At 36.0% G+C, this 21,685-nt stretch overlaps 1 protein-coding gene across 1 annotated transcript in view; it reads right to left on the reverse strand.

The window, feature by feature from the left end:
• LOC306844472 (inactive tyrosine-protein kinase transmembrane receptor ROR1-like) overlaps positions 1-21,685 on the reverse strand; it is a gene marked incomplete at its 3' end in the record, with an annotated part of 118,783 nt that overhangs the window by 49,895 nt on the left and 47,203 nt on the right. The gene's annotated exons all lie outside the window — the stretch shown is intronic.

The following is a 21,685-nucleotide window of genomic DNA, read 5'->3' on the forward strand; positions in this document are numbered from 1 at the left end:
GGCTTTATATACAACCATTCAAAAGTTTGGGGTCAGTAAGATTTGTATTTTTTTTTTAAGAATTTATCGTTTTATACAGCAAGGATGTATTAAATTGATCAAACATGACATAAGATTTCACAAAAGATTTCTATTTCAATTTAGTTTTGTTCTTTTGAACTTTTTATTGACCAAAGAATCCTGAAAAAACGCAGATCATGATTTCTACAAAACAACACTTTTTCTCAACTTTTTAAGATATGTCTCTTGAGCACCAAATCACCATATTATAAATTATTTCTGAAATATCATGTACCACTGACAATATATAATATTTCACAATATTACAGTTTTTACTGTATTTTTTATCAAATAATGCAGCCTTTGTAGGCATAAGAGACTTCTTTTAAAAGCATAAAAAAAATCTTATTGGCCCCAAACTTTTGAATAGAAGTGTAGGTCTGAATCAAAGTCACAGAGAGAAAAAGACAAAAGACAAGACACTGGATGTAGCACCAAGTGAAAAGACGATGTAGAAGGAAAAAAGGCCCACAAAGGAAGATCCATTTTATATTACCCCATTTCCTGTCACAACTAGCTGTGAAAAGTCCCATCTTGCTGAGATAAAATCCCCATGCATTCTGTTAAAACGTACAACATACTGCTCCTATTTTTGCCCCTCCATCAATACGCCACACTGAAATAATTCTATACTCATTGTTTTAAATTGTTAATAATGTGCAGGTAAACCAGGGGAGGCTCGGTTCAGCACAGACAGGTTCGGAAAGCAAGGGGGTCTGGCCTTCATTAGCCATTTCATTCCCCCTCAGCACCTCCACCTCAACTCAAGGTCTGGAACCATCCATTTACATCTGTGTAATTGGGGACACATGCAGGTTCACATGTACTAAATCTACCCCGTCCGGTCAGCTCTACCCCCTTCAGGGTGTCTTGACAAAGCCTTGATATGATCAAATGCTACCTCTTCCAGTTCCAATGGGTCCGTCCCTCAATAAAGCAACAATAAGCAGCCTAGGCCTTAGATGAAGCCAGCATCTGATAGCATATGGAATATGTTTACACTAATATTGCTGTTCTGATGTTATCACATGCCTTCATTTAGTGGATCATATGTTCCCGAGAGAGGAGCTCTAGAAGTAGGGACAGATTTTCATAGAAATAGATTAGAAGGGGGTCAGCTTATGCAAAGACACATATTGTCAACTGGGGCGTTCTGTCTTTGAAGCAAAATAAGTCTTGTGGAATGAGCGCGTTAGCATTTTGGAGATACAACAAAGCATTTTTGGGCTGCTTTTAAAGTATGATTTCAATTACAGTGACATAGTTCTAGCGCATCCATGGGATTTTAAACAAAAGCATATCTATGGGATCAAAACCAGACAGAATAACAAAACATAGCTAATGAAAGGGCAACGGACATAATAGTTAAGAGATGTTGTTGCAAACTGCGGTCCCTTTGAAACAGCATTATGACTTTCAGTAATTTTTATCGATTTGACTGCAACAAAACTTAAACTGAACTGAGCTAAATGATGACACTATCGTTTTCTGTAGAGCTGCTTTATAGCAAAATTAAATTAGTTGCATAATTGATGAATTTTGGAACACTGTTTGGAACGCTATTATTAAACTGAAGTGAATTGACATTTGAACTAATTTGAGCTGAATAATGGCAATATTTCCTAGAGCTGCTTATACTGTAGCTCAATTGAACTTGTTTCATAAACGATGAACTTTACGCAAATATTCAACTGAACTGAATCAACACTGAACTGAACAATGATACTATTTTCTTTGTAGATCTGTTTTACAGTATAATTATTTGAATAATAATTTGTCTCATATTCCTGTTTATTACTGTGAAGCTGCTTGGAAACAATCTGTATTGTATAAAACACTATATGAACAAAGGTAACTTGACTTTCACTTTAAATGATGGATATTGAAATAATGAATCAGCCACTGCCAATGACATTCTGATTACCTTATTGTTACAGTTCTCACGGCCATTTAAATGCCCGAAAGCTATCAGGACGATCGCATAAGTACCTTCAAACGATTATCCTCGAGATCACATTAAGATAACTTAAAAGGCTCATATAGATGAAACCTGTGTTGAGACAATCTTATCGCTCCATAAGCCAAAAACCTCACATTTTAGCAAGTCTTAAGTTGGCTTGTCTTTAACCGGAGACTGATAAATTTTAGCAGCCTCATGCACACAGCGGTTAGTATTTTAGGTAAATTGAACCAAAGTGCCCTTTCATTGATATGATGAGCAATTATTTAACCCGTTCTGGGTTATTCCCATTACAGTAACAGTTTCTCAGGCTCTCTGGGGGGGGGGGGGGGGGGGGGGGGGGGGTGATGTGCAGCAATGCCTTTGAGATTCCGCACATCTGGAAAGGCTGCTCAGCGGTTTAAGGCTGTCCACATACAGTCTTTGAAACGAGCAGCCATCGCTGACAGTCTACAGAGGCCACTGCTCCCATGACAGCAAATCCCCCCTTTCCTTCTGGAAGACTATTTTATCAAGTCTCATGCAAGCAGTAATAAAAGTTTTGGTTTTTAGTGGGAGCTTGTGCATGAATGAGAAAGGGAGACTAGATTTTCTTGCCAAAGACCCACAAATATGATCACCTTGTGGGGTATTCTAATTCTAAAATATAAAGGCACATATACCAAATGTTTATACATTTTATGTAAGAAAAATAAGTGTGATATTATAAAAACAAAAAAATCAACTGCTTCCAAAAAAATGTTGTTATTGTATATAAGTAAACTGTAAATAAACTCTACATAAGTTATCTGTAAATACTAAATACTTAATTGCTGACAACATTATCTTTTTTCTTTTTTTTGCCAAGCTATTTATATTTTTTCTTACTGTTAATAATGCTGTCAGTATAATAAAATAATTTGCAATCTCATAATTTCTGCCAAGTCTCCAGAAAGTAGTGAAGAAGTAGTGAAAAAATTAAATAAATTAATAAAAATAAATAAATAAAATATTTTAAAAATCTCATTATACTCAATAGTATTTTTCTTGGAATCTTGGAATCCTTTGGGGTCCCTATACAATAGTTTGAAAAGCCTTGTTCTGGCTTGTTGCTAGAGTAGGTGGTTTCTTTCATAATTCATAATTTCATATTATTATATAAATAAGTCACACCAGTATTTTTATTTAGCATAAACGCTCACCCTGACAGCAAATGAGTCTCTGTTAAACTTTATAGACTTCACTAAAGGAGCGCCAGAGCAAGTATGCACATCTAACAGATGGAGCGCAATAGAACGTGAGAGCAATAAGTCTGACTAATAATATACATTTTGCTAATATATTTTGCATTCAAAAGTGTAAACACTGTCTTCCCCCATTTACAATATCAACATTAACTGAAGAATGTGTTGCAGTCAGTTACAGTAGAAACTCTTTTTTTAAAGACAAGGCCATAGTTTATGTAAACCATTGTGTAAAATAAAAAAGCCAGTCCCTAAAACATACCAAACCATGACTTCAAAAGGAGGTATGTACCGAATCGTCATTTTTGTGCATGGTTACACTCCTAATTATACTTATTGCTTATCATTTCATGGAAAGGGTACTTTGGTGGTTTAATTTACTAAGAACACAACCTGCTGTATGCACAGTATTCCAAATGAGGCTGCTAAAATGAATCAGTTTCCAGTTAAAGACAAGCAAACATGACATATAAATTATTAGTGATGCTGTGCAATTGCAAGAGTGTTCTGGAAGGTTTCTTACTGGTAACAGACCCCATCCCCAAGTCATCGTCATCATCATCTTCAATGCAAGTCTGGGACTTTTAGCCTGTTTTATCATCCACAAGACAGATATTTGAAGTATTATCACTAATAGCTCACCTCTCTTCAGAAAGCCATGTGATTTGAGGTCATCGACCATATCCGTGCTAAAGTTTTAAAACTCCCTAAGTATAAGCAATACTAACAGCTTGAGCAAGCAGCACTAATTAACAAATGAAAATAAATGGACCGACACCAGACGGGATTAAGATGAGTGACATAAAGGCGGCTGGGGTAAATGGTGGATGGTGGTCTGTTATGCAATCAGTCTGTTCTCCTCCATGATGCATCAGGGTGGATTAGTCAGCTCACAGGAGCTCATAAATTAGCCTGGTGGAATGTGAACGTCTGCCAGCCTCTTGCCTCAAGAAGCTCGACCCTGCTCAAGCCATCACCGGCCTGTGGTCTCTCATCTTCATTGATTCATCCACCACTTTTCCTTTCTCTTTCGCAAGTTTTTGGTCTCACTTTCTTTGTCGCTATGAAATCGTTAAATAGTTGTAGGAAGACGAAAGCGAAATGAAATACACTGCGGTTACGATGGAGGTCTGCTTGACAGAACTGCAAAATATTTCAACCTGATGGCATTTATAATGGGTTTTATATCATACACTCATTGCTGCTAACTAATAAGCCGCATAAGGAGGATACATTCCACTGTAATTGTAGCCCCAAATTTGCACTAGAGCGGTCAGCTCAAAGACTAACAATGTGGTGGAGTTGAGTTAATATTCCCGGTGCATAACAAAGTATGGGATTACAATTGCTTTGCTTAAAACTAATCTAACATAGCATGGCCTCACCTCACAAAAAAGAAACAAAGCCATTGTGAATAAGGTCAAACTAAACACCATTTTATGACAGAACAGGAACTTAGTCATTCATCACTCCTTGAACCCTAAAATGGTCGCCTTGACCTCTCTTTTTCTGAGAGACAGCCAGGTCAAAGCAGGCAAAGGATGTCTGGTGACCCCCCTCATGACTCCTGCTTGGTGGTGTGGGGATCTGAGGAGGAGCAGACACGCTAATGAGTTTTACAGCAAGTCTATGTGGCTTCTTAGAGCAGTTTTGCTCAGTTGTGTCAAAGAAGGAACAAAGCTGTCATTTTTTCTGCTTTTATTCAGCAAGGATGCATTAAGTTGATCAAAATGACAGCAAAGACAAGAGAAAAGATAAAAAAAATGCTTCTGAACTTTTTAATCAAAGAATTTGAAAAATATTTCCAAAATATAATCATCAGCAACTGCTTTCAACACTGATGATATTAAGACATTTCAACTTTGTCAGCACAGGAATAAATATATTTTAGTTTCAGTTGTGTTGACAACACTTCACAATATTACTGTTTTGACCACATTTTTTCATAAAAAATGCAACCTTGCTGAGCATATGAAACTTAACATTAAAAAAACTTGTCAAACTCAAACGTTTGAACTGTACTGTAAGTTTAGAATCACTAAATCACTTTTTCAAAAAAAAAAAAAAAATCTTTGGAAGGATGTCATACACAATAGAACAACAGAAAAATGACTGTCATACAAGCTGTGTTGTGTCCTAATAATTACTTCAAGTAAATTATATTAACAATACGATAATGTTTAGTAAATATTTTGCAGAATATGATATAGGGGAGAGCGTACATCATGTTTTAATAGATGACGACTGTGTGGTCTAGTACTAATGTGCTGAGAGCTTACAGAGCGCTGTTTTGCCAATGAACTGTCAGCGCTCTGTGAATCTCATTGCATTCATTCTGCATGATCTCACCATTAACAAACTCCTGTGCCCAGGCTTTGATATAACGATAAGACCATTTGCGAGAAGTGAATTAACACACACAACTCCTACACTAACTGATGTGTTCTGAACTGCTGCAGTAAGATGCTTTTTAACTTCACAATTACTACAGAAAAATGTGGTATTATAGCAAGAGATTGAGTTTTATGACCGTGAAAATGCCTTTGTTTATTAATGTAGAAGTAATTACATTTAGCTTTTATGAAATGGTCTGTAATGTCAAATACTGCAGGACCTATTCTCTCAGCTGTGGCTCTTTACTTTTATGGGAATATTACAGCTCTGTTGAAGTATAAAGGATATGTTATTTGAAATAAAACAGTGCAAAATATATTACTTCCACATGTACTTTGAGAAAAGTCTCAAAGCACCTAATCAAAATCTGAAAATAATCCCCCCCCCCCCAAACACTGATTTTAGCTGTAATTTGATCCTCATTTTATTCATCATTCTATTCTAATTTCATTCATCTGTTTCAATCACATTACCTTCTCCTCCAAATTGTCATATTTATGATCACTGGGTGAAGGCAATGATGGAATAAAATATAATATAATATAAAATAATATAATATTTTACTTTATATCATTATTGTACTATCAATGGGTGAAAGCAATAGTGGAGAATTAAAAAAAATATATATATTTTATTTATATTAGGCAATGGTGGAGAGTAAAAAAACATTTCAGATTTTAGATAATATAATACATTTTTACTTTATATTATTATTGTACAATCAATGGGTGAAAGCAATAGTGGAGAATTAAAAAATATTTAAGATGTAATGAAGAAATAAATTAAAAAATCATCATCATATAATATAAATATACATATTATATTTATATATTGTACGTATTTTGTATATACCTAAACAAATGAGCAAACCAAAAGGTGTACAGATATACAAGTTTATATGGCTATTGCTGCATGATAACACACTGAGTAAGTTGATAAGTTTGGGTTACAAAAATGGCGGTAAGGTCATATAGTGCTGTTACGTGAAACAAGGTACAGGGTTTAGGGGCAGTTTCCATAGTGACGGTTCTACCTAAACACCAAAATATCATGAGGTCACATCATATGCCAGGGAGATGCAAATCTGTATCTGTTTCACCAAAACACAAGGACACATATACACACACGCTGTTGAAGAGGCCATTCCACTGTGAATCCTATCCCTTTCCCAATCACTTCTAATTGATCAAAGCCACGACAAAAAAAGACACAGTCATTGCCAAAATCAGCAAATGTCCAGTCACTCCACAGCTGGGGCTCTTGTGTCTTCCCTCCACAGAGAGAAACAGACACAAGTCAGAGAAAAGAGATGCAGGGAGGGAACAAGAGAGAGAATCGGTGGTGAAAGAGAAGAGTTAGGGAGGGAGAGGAGGGGGTCTCCATCTGTCCATCTCTAGGGTCTCATTGATCAGTAGGATCAGAGGGGTGAGTGCACCGTAAATCCGTTGGAATTCCAAGAAGACCAAGAGAGGGAAAACAAAGCCTGTGCTTCCCTCCCTGTCCCATCCTCTAATCAGTCACATATGCCCAGAGAAAGAGAGAGGAGAGAACACAATTTACTCATTTCTACATAATTCAACCCAACACTCTCCAAAAGAACTCATCAGATCAGAAACAATGTTACAAATTAGCAGTGTTCTAGTTTACAATGGTAACTTAACTACATTTTTCAGTAGCGTTACAACTGACACGTTAATGCTATAAAACGCTACGTCAATGTTTTTTTTTTAACTGTTCAATTTCCGATATTACACTGCCACATACACACACAGTTTGGGGCAGGTTTTAATATTGTGAAATATAATTACAATGTAAAGGAACTGTTTTCAGTTTCACCTTAGAATTAACTTTAGAATTAAGAACAAAAAAGCAAATCTTCAAAAAGCTCAAACAGTAATTTGGTAATCATTCAGTACCAAGTACCGTTTAATATCACGGTAAATCACATTATTTTTTCAAACTGAAACATGTATTAGCTGAATGATAAAGGTTAGATACCTTGATGTAATCTTACACCTATTTAAAATAGTTAAAGGCATAAAGCCAACCTAACACACTGCAGTCATTTTATACAGAGAGTTTTGCGTGAATTAACCCATCCATGGCATTCCTAACAGCCGCCGGATAAGGGGCAGAAAAAGAGCTTCATCATACCTAAAACTGATGATTTTTGGCAAGAGTGACCCAGCTCTTGGGAACTGAGCAGTAGATTTAACCCAATAAAAATCCCTCATTTTGCTTTCAGTCTGGTCAGCCATAAATTGTACTCCGAGACACATCTTACAGCATACCTTGTGCTACACATATTTTACCTTTATGTCCTTTCTCTTCCCCACTTTCACTCAGTCAGCGGATTCATCAGCTCAGTGGGGGCTCTGGTCTAAATGTGCAGTTGTTATTAAAACTACTTGCTCAAGTTTTCACATGAGCGCATGATTAAACTGATTTCGTAGGACAGTGTTTCCCAACTTTGTACCCCCAGAGTCCCATCAGTAAGACTCAAGTATACTTTCATCAACACCAAACCACAATGTGTTTCTCATTTACAGGATATCATGTTCCAATATCATTAATAAAATCTGGTTTAAAAACTTTTGGTAACAAAGAAACCCACTATATAATTGTACTATGCACATCTTCTATCATTTATACAATGTATACACCTGCAAACATTATGCACATTTTATTTTCTTATTAAAATTTTTTACACTACCACTCAAACTTTAAAAAAAAAAAAAAAATCATCACGAAGAACACTTTTATTTTGCAAGGAGATATTAAATTGATAAAAAAGACAGTAAAGACGTTTAACTTCAAATCAATTCTTTCAATTCTGAAATTTATAAACAAACAATCCTGAAAAAAAGCATCATAGATTCCACAAAAATATTAAGCAGCACCAATTTTTCAGCACTGATGATAATAAAAGATGTTTTTGAGCAGCAAATTAGCATTTCTAAAGGATCATTTGAGACTGAAGACTGGAGTAATGGCTAGTGAAAATTAAATTTGCCATCACAGAAATAAAATCTATAATAAAATCATTTAAAATAGAAAACAGTTATTTTAGTAAAATATTTAACAATAAAATATTACTGTTTTTACTGCATTTTTGATTAAAGAAATGCAGCATTTGCGAGCAAATTCTTAAAAAAAAAAAAAGCGTATTTAAATGTAATTTTTGTTTTGTTTTATAGGTATAACAGAGCAAAATCCAAAGTTTTACTCCATGCAGTAACCCCTTTGAACCTGCTCAAATTCCCATGCACATACTTCTGTTTAGGAGTAACTGTTGTAAGATGTTCAAAATCTGTTTGGGTCTAAAAAAGACAGAATTAATTAGCAAAAAATGTACAAAAGCACATGGTCCTCCTGTTATACATCTGCATTTCGCTATGATTCAGTACTTAACGTGCTATTTCTGGAACTGTATCTAAACAATACAATCGGCCATAGTGAATGACCGTGGCTAGTTAGTTTCCTGTTTTCCACAGCATGCGGTCTCATTTTTCATCAAAATATGTCTGTCCTTAGCTGCGTATGACCTGAGGTTTCCCTTCACAAGCATAATTAAGTTTTTGTTTATTTATTATTGAGTAAAACAGAGGCCACAGCGTCTTTCATGTAATTATGCGGCAGAATCAAAGCATTTGTATCCAGACAGACTACGTATATTAGCTTTGAATGGTTGTAGTTTTTACCTAATAGACTTATTTATCTACCTATCATTGATACAAACTGTTTGTGTGTGAACACAAAAAGTGTTTGTTTAGGGAAAGCTTAGTTGTGGCCCAAAGAAGTCTGCTGGTGGAATCTGGGGGTAAATGTTTCGGGAAGTACCACCTCTATGCTCTGTGTTGAGCAAATACCCTAGAGAACAAAGTCTTTGAGCATGTGTGTGTGTGTGTGTGTGTGTGTGTGCGCACTACGATAGCTCAAAGTCTTCCTGTAGGACACTGAACAGCACTGCAGAGCAGCACTGGGTCCATTAGAGCTCATCAAGAGATTGCCTTCACAGAGTGCAATTACAAGTCCACAGAGCCATGAACCTTCCCGATGCCCTGCCAACAACATCTGAGCACCATGTTTCCACAGGACGGTTGACCTGCCTTAGAAATGGATGCCAAATTAATTGCTAAAACCCTAATTCAATTTAGTACGGCTGAGCGAGAAAGTTTATTTTGTCTCCCGGACTATCAGAAGTAAGGCTATGCATTTAGCGAGCACAGCAATATGACAAAAATAAGTCAAGATGGCTGCCAACATTCCTGCACAACCTATGGTACAATTACACAGAACAGATGGATTAATGAATGGAACATTTACAGTAAATTGGTGGAGAGAACCGGAGCGCAGAAAGCCCATCCAACTACTAAAGACACACAAACAAAAGACAAATTCGTGTTTAGTTTAGCATTTCTGTGGAACTATGTTAAGTGCATTAGATATTCCCACTTCAGTGCTAGTTTTAGTGCCAAACCACTAGAAATGTAGAGAAAGAGGATGCAAGAGACAGAGAGAGGCAATAATGTGTGTGTGTGTGTGTGTGTGTCTATCAAGAGAAACAACGTATAGAAGTATAAGCTTACAGGCATTTATTATTTTGTCACATATTAGTGTGTTTTAGTAAAAGTACCATGGTATTACCACTGATATGCCTTGGGGGGCTATGTCAATACCATGATATATTAATATGGTAATCATTTAGTACAATTTTATATTTAAAAATACGATGCTATTACTGATACCATCACTGTAACCACCATATTAACTCACTATTGATGTACAAAGACTGAAATAAATGTAAAAAAGCTGAAAGATTTAAATTATGAAAGCCTGTTTCCACAAAATATAAAGCCGGTTTGCTGTGAGAAAATTTTTCAAATATGAAATAACATTTCTGAGATATAAATCACAATGGGAGTCACAATAACAAGAAAATGAATAGTAATTCTGAGATAAAAGTCAAAATGAGAAATAAATTAGATATAAGGAATGAGAAATAGTTATAATTTAGAAAAGAAAAAAATAAAGAGAATTATAAACAAAAAAACTAATTGTTATTTAAGGTCACATTTTGAGATATAAAGTCACAATTCTGAAAAAATAGTCACAATTATGAAAAATAAAAAGTCAAAGCTATAAAAAATTAGGCATCATGTGTGATATAAAGTCACACTTTGTGATATAAAGTCATAGTTCAGAGAAACTCACACTTTAAAAAACAAATTACAAATTATAAAAAATAAAGCCTTAATTGTGACAGTCACATGTTAAGATTTTTAAAACACAAATTGTAAGTCATATTTTGAAATATATATTTACAATGATAAAAAAATTAAGTTGCAATTAGACAAAACTTTGTATATGATAAAGTAACAAATATAACAAATACTTGTTAGAGACAGTCACAATTATGAGAAAAAGTAGCAAGTGTGAGTCGCATTTAATTACAATTCTTTTTTATCTGAAGCAAAAACAGTTTTCCGTAGAAAAGTGAAACATTAAGAGGCAAGTTATTCAGTTAAGGGCAGTTTAAAACAAATGTAATACAGATGAGAAAGTGGAAAACGCCTTATCAAGTCAACTGTGCACAATGTAGTCATTCCAATTCTGCCTCACAAAAAAGTCCCAACAGTTCGGTGCGCTCTCCAAGCTTTCCATAATGAAAAAGTACCAGCATCACAGGAAAGTCCCCATACTGTCCCTGCATATAAAGGCTGGCTGTGGCTGAAAGCTCCTAAAGCTTTACAAGCTAACATTATCCCCCAGTGCTCTTAGAGACCTGATGCACTACAGGGGACACGGTATATTTGTATATGTGTGTGTGTGTGTGTGTGTGTGTGTGTGTGTTTGCGCGTGTGTGTGTATGTGTGTATGTATGCATATATATTAGGGCCGGGACTTTAACGCGTTAATTTAGATTAATTAATTACACAAAAATAACGCGTTAAATTTTTTTAACGCATTTTAAATCGCACTTATTTTTGCACCGCGGAACGTTTCTCACTGGATGAGTTTCGGCGGACCGATTATACTGGCGCACCATCTAGCGTTCAGACAAAAACAAACCACAGTGAACATGGACAAAGAAGCTGATGAGACCGCTTTGGTTGGCCCTGTGGATGGGGAATTTTGTTATAAAAAACGAATGGATGGAAGCGTCGATAAGAGCATGGTTGTGTGCAAGCTATGCAACAAGGAATTTGCATATCACCGCAGCACATCGAGCCTCAAGTATCACCTCAATGCTAAACATATAAGTTAGCAAAGTCTGTTATGGCCTCTGAAGCAACAGAGATGTTGTCTACAGTAATAGTCAGGGTTTCCGATGTTCTGAATGTACTTGAAAGTATTGTGTTTTACTTAAAAAAACAGTTTACAGAAGGTATACCTACCTATAGGGTACCTGAATTTCTGAAATGTAGGCTACTATATTTCTAAATATCCTATTGCTACACTTAATGGCAATATTGCACTGGTCTGTTGGACTTGGTTGAACAAAAATAAACAATATTTTGTTGCTTAAGCTTATGTATTCAGTCATTATTCAATGGTATACTAAAAATCCATATGAAAAAACTTACTTCTCACTGTTCTCAGGTCAAATATTTATATGCGATTAAAATGCGATTAATTTCGATTAATTAATTACAAAGCCTCTAATAAATTAGATTATTTTTTTTATCGAGTCCCGGCCCTAATATATATATATGTATATGTATATATATGTATTTTTATATATATTATTATTATTATTATTATTAAGTATATAAGCAATAGTTCAAATATGAAAATGATTGTCTTTTTAATCCCCTCCCACACTTGGTTCTCTCTGAATACAAAAACAGCTAATTTTGTCACTATTCACTTTCAAAAAACGTAAACAACTATTTGTTGTAATAAATTCAACTTTACATTTCAACCTAAAATACATCACGAGGCACCTGCATTTTATTTCATTCCGTTGTGCTCCGTCTGGTTGTTTTAACCGCAAGAATGCATTGAATGTTTGGTTCATTGACATATTTCACTGGGTTTAGAACTGGAGTCTAGTCTGTCTGCTGTGATTTATGTGAAGCCAATGCCACTGAAGTGATGCTTGAGGTGTCTGCGAGAATCAGGGATCCCAAATCACCCGTGCTTCCCTTCAAACTCACTGAAGGTTAAACTGTTTTATTCTAATCCACCAATCCTTTTTTCCACCATACATCATCCACTCCATCCACCCCCGACGACAGGCCTTACGTTCAGAATGACATCACAAATCTGAGGCAAATGCTCCAGTGCTTTGAGAACTGTGCTCTGCAAATGTAGCACAACTGATTTAGATTTTTTTGGCTTCCAGTAAATGGTGCGAACAGCCAAGTGCCACATGAGCTTACGCTGAGAGAGGTGAAGTTCTCCTCTCACACTCCGCCACTGCTCATAAAACCCTAAACCACCTCTTTAGTTTCACACTTGCTCTGATTTTACAAGCAAAGCCTGTGGTGACACAACGTGTGTGGGGTTTGTGTACGTATGTACAAGCAGCCTGGCATAAGACAAAAGCTACCTAAACCCTTTCACCCAGCATAGAACTTCCTCTTAAAGGTACAGTGTGCCAACTAAACCAAAGTAAACTGCAAAAACAATAGGCGATAGATTTTTATCACAGCCATGAATGCAAACTAAGCTTCTAGCTAGTTAGGCCCTCTCCCAAATGGCACACTTCATGTGCATACTTGCAGACGTCACCTGAAGTGTGGACTCGGAGATGAAGACCGTGAGGGTTTAGGGTGCGATTTAGAGCAGGTCCTTAGTAGAATTTAATTTTGGGGGAGGGGCTTTCTATACAGCATCCTATTGGACAAAAATATGTGTGGTTCAGGATGAGTGATCAATATTTTTGCTCCGTTTACAAGAAGATAAAGACATTTTTAGTGCATGTTGGACACTTCATAAACTCATTGTTTATTGCTTTTCTTACATTGGTAAAAAACATGTGCTAAACTTGCTAAAGCTAACAGCAACTGTGCTAACAGTATTCTATTCTGGAATGGTTTCTATTTTGATCAATATAAAAATTGTTTAATTTGAGTTCAGACATTTTTGTGTGACTTTAACTTTCATAATAAAATCGACAATTGATAATCTCAGATCTGGAAAATAACTTCAAGGAAATGAGAATGTTCACAGTGTGAACTATGTGAACAAACATGACATAGAACAGTCACTGAGCATGTATTTTGAATGGTGTTAAAATGGTTTATTATTTGTTAATTTGATTATGTACTTATCCATTTCGTTGTGAGTGCAAGACAACAGTGCACTTGCAGAGAGACAACCACATGCCTTTCTGACGGGCTGTTATTTGTGATTGTTTTTGTTGTGTCTTGTTGCATTTGGAATCGTATTGCATCTCATCGGGTTACGAGGAGAATACGGGATAAATCATCCAAAAACGAAAATTCTGTCATCATTTACTTGCACTAATGCTGTTCCAAACCCATAAAACTTTCAATGATCTGAAACACAAATTAAGATATTTTAAATGACACCAGAGCGGTTTCTGTCCCTCCATTGAAAGTCTACGTAACCAGGTGATCCAAAGGTCATAAAGGCGTAGTAAAAACATTCATACATGTTTGAATTGCACGAGACCCAATCTCTTAATATGATAACCAGATTTAATTTAGGCTATTATTCACACATAAACAGACATACATAGAGTGCATCGCACATGGTAAACACAGAAGCAAAAACATGTATGCGTGATTCACAGGAACCAATGAGATTTGTTTTAGCATGTGACACATTTTACAAGCCCTTTATGATTGGATGTACTGTGTTTTGGTTAACTTTACTTTAAATGGAGGTGCAGAAACCTCTCAGGTCTAATTAAAAATATCTTAATTCGTGTTCCATGAATCAACCAAATTCTTATGGTCTTGGAATGACATGATGGTGAGTAAATCTTAGAATTTTAATTTTGGGGTGAATTAACCCTTTAACACTTTAATCACTTCAAATAGAAGTGTTCCCTTTGAGATGAAACTACCATTCAGAAATTAATATACTGTGACAGAATACATAGTCTACAGTGTTAGTGTATAGTGCCTCATTTGGGACACGACTTAAAAATATATATCAGTTACAGGTTTACACTTTTAAAAATAACAGCATCTAGAAACTAACAAACTTGGATTAGAAGCCACACAATTTTGATTTCATGGGGTCTTTTAAATTAACCCTATTATGTACTAAACCTAGCATAAAGCTAATATCAACACCCCTCAATATACAAAATTAGCATGAACCCTGAAATCTTTCAACAGGGTGTTTGTAGACTATGAAATCACAGGTCTAAATAATTGTAATACCCTCAAAACAACAGAATTTCATGGCTCTGTGTTACCTCAGGTCCACTGCCGTTACTCACAGACAAACCCTGAGTGTTTGAGTGATGAATGCAGGTGGAGGCTTCATTAATCATGTGGATGCAGAGAAAGGTGTTGGATAAAGAAAAGTGACATTAGCCTCGGTGTGTAATGCGAGAGCTTGAGGGCCAGTGAGAAGGCGAGTGTGTGCGCATGTACGTTTTGATTCTAACCAGGCCTGGCTTGTCTCAGCAAACGGCTTGATGAAGCAGGAAGTCATCCAAACACAAGCTATGCGGGCTGAACGGAGCAAGGTGGTCTTGAACATGCGACACAAGGCCACACACAAAGATCTGCACCACCTGGAGAAAAATACACCTATGAGACGTATCTATTATCAACCGATCTAGGTCCAGTTCTGTTTAGTACGACTGAGTTTGGTTGGCCGGCCAAGCACAGCTCTAATTGGATGAATGCGAGTACATTCTGTTCTAGAATCAAATTCTGTAGATGAGAATGTCTTTTTCTTAAATTGACATATTCTGCAGAATCAGACAATTGAGGTGTACTAGATGTTGCATTTCTTGTCAGTTGCGCCATGAATTATAAGAACACTGTAAAACAAATCCAACAATGTTATACTATACAATATAAAAAAACGGATACTCATTTTGTCATCATTTACTCACCCTCAAGTTATTCCAAACCTTTATAAGCTACTTATGTTCAACACAAAAGAAGATATTTTGAAGAATTTTGAAGAACCAAACAGTTATTGGTCCCCATTGCCTTCCATAGTATGGAAAGAATACTATGGAAGTCAATGAGGACAATCAACTGTTCAATTACCAGCATTCTTCAAAATATATTCTTTAATGTTCAACATACAACTCATACAGGTTTGAAACGACATGAGGGTGAGTAAATGACGACAATTTTCATTTTTGGGTGAACTACCCCTTTAAGCAAAAGGCAATCTTTAAAAGAATTAAATTGATCTAAACTAATATATCTTAAATTACGACTCATTTTAATTACCTCTTTTGCACATAATTTTTCTTGTTTTAAAGGGGTCATCGGATGCCCATTTTTCACAAGTTGATATGATTCTTTAGGGTCTTAATGAAAAGTCTATAACATACTTTGGTCAAAATTTCTCAATGGTAGTGTAAAAACACCTTTTTTACCCTGTCAATATCAGCTGTTTTCAGCAAGCCATTCTAGTCCATGTTGCTTTAAATGCTAATGAACTTTGCTGACCCCGCCCCTCTCTTCTGTGGGGTGATGAGCAGACTGTAAACCTCAGCCACGAAACTGGCTAACTAGCACATTATTAGGAAAGGCATGAATTTGCAAAGATTCATAAAAAAAAAACCTTATACTCACTTCTACTGTAGATGAAGCTGGATCATGAGTGATTCGCGCGAAAATAAACGCATTTAGGCAGATCGGGATCGGTGCATTCCCTTCAAAAATGAAAGTAACGTTAATCCTCTGCGTCTTCAGCGGCTCAGATGTCGGGAGTAAATGACGACTGCTATATTCATTATTACATCCAACAACAAAGCACCTCAATCGCTTAATCAGAGACATTCTTGTCCTTCCCTGCACTGGAGTCGACACAATGGCAGACAGCTCACTCTGGGCGGGTCTAAGGTAAGACGCCTTGTCAATCAACTATCGTGGGAGGGGCCTGTACAGAACTACATCATTCTGCCAGGAATCTCAGAACAGCCTGATTTGAGAAAGGAGATTTTAAAATAGGGATTTAAAAAAAAAAAACACTGGGTGGATTTTTATCATTATAGGATGGATGTGTACACACACTTCCAACACACATTTATGTTCAAATAACTTGTAATGTGAATTTTGCATCCGATGACCCCTTTAAACAAACCAAATACTATTAGATTTATGCTTAAAACAATCAAAACATACTAAATAAAATAAATTTGCCATGGTGTAAGAATAACAATTTAAATAAGATTCTCTGAAAACAAGTTTTATATTATGCAGTTTTTCTCGCACAAGAACTACATTTATCGTGTTATGAGCATGTTTAGATACTTTCACTAAAAAGCCAAAAATGCTAAAATTATTATTTGTTTTATAGTGAAACCCTTTTATTTGTCCCTCTCACAACTAAATAAATGGATAACTACTTGCTAGTAATGCAAGAATAATAAACATAATTCAATTAAGATTCTCTGAAAACAAGTCATGTCTTATGAAATTTTTGCACTAGTAGTAAATTTATCTCGTTATAAGCATTTTTAGATATTTTTACTAAAAAACTAAAATACTAAAGTTATTTTTTTTTATATAATGAATCACACCCTTTTATTTTCGTCCCTCGCACATGCACACTTTCTCCACATCTGAGGCATGCTTTTGTGATTAGCTGGCATCCATGAAAGGAAGAGTGACCATGCCAACAGCAGGCTGTGAGGATATGGGTGTGAGTGTGTGTAATTCTGAGGAATGAATTATGGGTATGTGGTTGCAACCCTCACTGTACGATTTCACTTATATATCTGACAACGTAAAGTGTGTTTACAGAGAGGGTTAAGGTCACAGTGACTTTTCTTTATGTGCATGTTTGGAAAGATGGTTTTCCCATCAGAGTATGCATCTGCGTATGTAAGTTCATGTGGGTTTGCATAGATTCCTAGCGAGATGGCGCTGACTCAGGCCTACCGGTTCCAGCTTGGCCTGTAATCACAACCTCCTGCATGACGAGTGCAGAATCAGAGCGAAACTGCAGCCCATGGGCCCCAAAGCTTCCATAAATCTCAGTCTGCTCACGAGGGTGTGGTGGCCAGGGGTGTGGAGTAGCGACTGAATGTCAAACATGATATGTTAACAGCTGCAGATAGTGCCGCCCTCTGGGCCAGTTGCACTGATTGGCATCTGACTAATTTGTGTTGCACACATATCTGGCTCCAGTGGAGTCTATTTTGACAGCCCTACCTAACCAGAGGTTACATAGGTGAGGCAGCCACCCAAATTCAAACATCTTGCCAAAGTGCTATAACCAAGTGCTTAAGTCTTAAAACTAGATTTGCATTTCCTTAAGGAAATTCCAGTGCTTGCAAAGCTGCAAAAGAATGGCATTTAAGTTTTAAATAGGTTTAATGCTGTGGTAATATATACAAGGAAGATGTGAATAATAACAACTTAGCTTGCAAATATTACAGTGATGTTATCACTGTGGGTTAAAATGTTCATAGTGGTAAAGTTAAAATAAAATTTAAAAAAATTAAAATGCAGGGTTTCTAAACCTTTTGGCTTTTATTTGATATTTCCAGTTGATTGTGATTACTGGAAAATGAGTTGTAAAATTCATATTGATTCAGACTGATTTGCTAATGAATCAGACTCATTCACTCAAACGAGCTGACTCAAAAGCACAATTAGCTCACAAATCAGACTTCATTATGGCTAAAAATGCGCTTTACTCTATACAAGCTCAACAAAAGAGCAATATCTAGCAGATAAAATATTTTAAACCAGAAAACTACAAAAAAAAAATGCATTTCAAAAGTTTGAAGTTGGTAAGATTTTTTGGTGTTTTGAAAGAAATTTCTTATGCTTACCAAGGCTGCATTTATTTGAATCAAATATATTACATAAGCTACAACATTTTTAAATATTACAATTTAAATTCTATTTTAATATATTATTAAATATAATTTATTCCTGTGATTGCAAATCTTAATTTTTTAGCAGCCATTACTACAGTCTTCAGTGTCACACATAATCCTTCAGAAATTTTTTAATATGCAGTTTCGATAATCAAGAATGCTTTGTTTCAATGCTTTCTAAATACTTATTATTTTCATGTTGAAAGCTGTTGGGATGCTTAGTTTTTGTTCAGGATTCTGTGATTAATAGAAAGTTCAAAAGAACAGTATTTGTAATATATTTATAACGTTCATAATTTTGTCATGCCTGGAAAAAACAATTTTAAAATTCCTTATATTTACAAGATTTTCATGACTGTGGGAACATCGGACAACACAATTTTAGCTGAAATTCTATAAAAAGTCTGTAAGAATTATTACGGCCTAAACAAAAAAGCAAGGTTGATCAGAACAACATGTATGATGACACTGAATATGTCATTGTTTCATCATAAAATGCTGGAACTCATCATGACTGTATGCTTTGGCTCTATGCTTCACTTCAGGTTCGGGTTTCTGATTAAAAAAAAAAGGACACTTGCCTGTTTAATTGAGAACACCCAAGACGTTTCCAATCAAGGCCCATTCAGCCCAATTATTTCAATCAAACTCTTCCGTGATTACTGAAGAGACCTGACTGAGTGACAACTGACATAGCCTGACTCTGCAATCAAGTGCAATGTCCTGAGAGAGTTGGATGAGGCAAGACACGATTCCTGCAGGCAGCCGCAGCAACCTAAGCCTCACATTGTGCTCCCAATCAAGGGAGGAATTTATTAGGGCCTCCGCTGAGACATATCATTCCCTGACTCATCACTGGGGATTTGGAATTCCTGCATTATCTTCTCTATCTTTCATTTGTTTTTCCTTTCAACTGGATAGTTCAGCTATTTTATCTCTCTTCAGTCCCTAGTGTATGAGTGCTGGACAATAGCATCCAAATTTTTCTTCCCAATACTAATGCTTCTTTTTCTCTTCTGCATGCACACACACATACACGTACGTCTCCTTGTCCTTGGTTCCCGAGGGCAGCTCTTTTTCTCTCTCATTACCCTGATCCCTCACAAGTCAACTTTACAAGACTCGACAAATTTTTACTTGTTTTACAACTGATTCCCCTAACGTGTAATTACATGGCTGTGCTGCAACAAAAATAAACCTGTACCACTTAATCTCAAAATACAATGCAAAACATCATAAGTTTTACAGCCCCGTCAAACATTTCTTGAAAATTTTACAATTTTTAATTGCTTATAGATGTTGTTTGCAGCTTGCGCACATTACAAACGTCAACGGCATAAATGATGGCTCTTGAAATCAACAGGCGACTACAGTTTTTCAAACATATGTGGAGGAAAAGACTATTTATTATGGATGAACACAATAAGTTTGTTCCCCGAGGACAAAACTCTCCAATCATTGTGACAGGATCGGACACTTGCGCCCAGCACAATAACAAAATTACATCATGTCCATCTGTACACAACTAATCATTGAGTCTGACAGCTCATCCCATGGCACTATGACACAATTACACCTAAAAAAAACCCCCCAAAAAACAGAACTTTACATTTTCTGGAGTAACTGCCAAAAAGGTATTGTCAAGGTATTGCTATGTGGTTGCTAAGATGTTCTAGAAGGGTCTTGGGTCAAAAGGACTCAAATCTAAACCTTAAACCTGGATATGCCTCAGGTCCTTTCAGTGTAAGTCTATGAGACTCCTCTAATTATACTTAAAGAAAAAGCATATTAAAAAGGTAAAAGGAAAGTAAAGAAGCATTCACCAAAGCATTTCGTGGCGTGCTTTCAGAGTTCCTCTGAAACCCTCCTCCATCCCCAGCTCCACCTGTATAGATCTGCTATGGGTTATTATATATGCTACTTGTGCACCAGCAGTACTATACGTATTGTATTGTATGTATTGGCAGTAGCAAGGTCCTGTACTTGCAGCAGCAGCAGCAATAATATACAACTACTGCAATAACTAACAACAGCAGCAATTCAGCAGCAGCAGTGTAGCAGATCTATTTTGCCAAGACCAAATACATTACTACTGCCAATTTGCCAATTCCATTACCATGCAAAAGAACAGTCATGATAGACATGTATTAAAAATATATAGGCATACCTCTCTTTAACAAACTGCATCATTTATGATATTGTTTCTTTTGCAAACAATGCAGAATTAATTCAAGTTTGATAATAATACTTAAAGAGTCCAATCTGAAATGGAAATGGTCATCATTTCCTCTCCCTCTTGCCATTCGAAAACTATGACTTTTTCTTCTGTGGAATACAAAACAAGGTATTTATTAAAAAAGTGTTCCAGTGTTCTTTTTTTCATACACTAAAATTTCTTCAAAATATTTTGTGCTCGACAGGATAATAAAGGTCTGGAATCACATTAGGGTGAGCAAAATGTTTTCATTTTAGAGTGAACTATAAATTTAAGGATTTGTTCAAACCTCAAATAATGAGAAACACTAAAAAGTGTTCCTTAAGCCACGTTTTGATTTACTAAACGTACATTTTAATAAACTTACAAAGCTTGTTTCTATTTTGATTTTTATTAAACCTCTTGAAATTTTCAAAAGCGTTTGTAAAAAAAATTAAAAAAATAAGACCATACTTGTGTATTATTCATATTATTTTACAGTTTATTCGAAAGTAAATGACCTCACTCTGAGTGTGAAGGGGTTTAGAGGTGGAAGTAATAACAATGTCAGCTAAGGTGACAGGATAAGGAGTCCTGTAATGCAAGTAGCAGCACAATTATTCAAACATGAGGTGGCATGACAGAGGATTGAGCTATATACACAGCTTAAACGTGTTAGTCATCTGATATATTGAGGTTTTGAAAGTGAGAAAAATGAGAGCGTCATAATGAGACAGTGTGAGAAAGAGAAAGATGCCTCCTGCCGGTTCCTCACGTTCCCCGTTCATGTGCAATCTCATCTTTGAATGAAGAGATGTGTGCTAGCCCCAAAATTACAACCGCAACACTGC

Source organism: Barbus barbus, assembly GCF_936440315.1.
Source record: "Barbus barbus genome assembly, chromosome: 25".
Classification (NCBI taxonomy): domain Eukaryota; kingdom Metazoa; phylum Chordata; class Actinopteri; order Cypriniformes; family Cyprinidae; genus Barbus; species Barbus barbus.